This window comes from Hibiscus syriacus, unplaced genomic scaffold (genome assembly GCF_006381635.1).
Source record: "Hibiscus syriacus cultivar Baekdansim isolate YM2019G1 unplaced genomic scaffold, ASM638163v2 tig00111208_pilon, whole genome shotgun sequence".
Classification (NCBI taxonomy): domain Eukaryota; kingdom Viridiplantae; phylum Streptophyta; class Magnoliopsida; order Malvales; family Malvaceae; genus Hibiscus; species Hibiscus syriacus.
This window is the reverse complement of record NW_024063020.1, coordinates 1298663-1299401: the sequence shown is the minus strand read 5'-3', so window position 1 is coordinate 1299401 and position 739 is coordinate 1298663. Positions and strand designations below refer to the sequence as shown.

Sequence of the window (739 nt, the reverse complement as noted above, 5' to 3'; positions counted from 1 at the left end):
GAATTTTATTTATATCTATCCCATTTAAAAAAAATTATATTATTAACATATGTGTACCCACCATAAAAATATTTCTGGATTCACCAATAAAGATATCAATACCTCTTATTTGATACCGGTATTTCACAATGTATTACTATCATTTTATACTTTGATATTTATAAGTATTAATATTTTTCCCCAAGTATCGATATCCTGCAGTAAAAATATGCATTTTGGATCTTTTGATGAACTTTTGGAGTCCATAATCAAACCTAATCATCTCGGGACTTGATACAACTTATATGAATATATTCTTTTCGACGAGTGCTCCATGAGATCGCTTCTATAACAAGTACTTGGGACTGTAAGTTTAGGCCAAAAATAAAGAAAATTGTGGAGCATTTATTTAGAAGAGACTTTTTATTACTGATAAATCCATGCATTTGTAAAATAATTGGAAAACACATACATGCTACATAAGGATTCATTTTTATTATGAAGCGGAGAGAAAGAAATAAAAACAAGTGGATCCATTGAACAATACATTGCCAAATACAAATTTGTCTACATTATTCACTTAAGACGTGGAGACCAGGCTAGGCTCCCCATTTTCATCTTACCACCCTCTATATATTTGTTCAAACCATATTTTGTTGCTTTATTTGAATCACTCTTCTCCTGCAAAATAAAATCCATTGTTTTCTTATTGAGATGTTTAAAGATCAAAACGTTCAAAACAATTTGAAATAATTCCTCT

At 29.5% G+C, this 739-nt stretch overlaps 1 protein-coding gene across 14 annotated transcripts in view; it reads right to left on the bottom strand.

The window, feature by feature from the left end:
• Positions 1 to 454: 454 nt before the first annotated feature.
• Positions 455 to 739, bottom strand: part of LOC120155870 (extensin-like) — a 28221-nt gene continuing 27936 nt past the window's right edge. For 5 of the 14 annotated variants that reach the window (XM_039167341.1, XM_039167332.1, XM_039167337.1 and 2 more), the window contains one exon: positions 455 to 660. The gene's annotated coding sequence lies outside the window, so the exon portion shown is untranslated. Of the gene's footprint in view, positions 663 to 739 lie in introns of all 14 variants that reach the window. The other 9 variants (XM_039167333.1, XM_039167334.1, XM_039167330.1 and 6 more) reach the window with 5 other exon arrangements.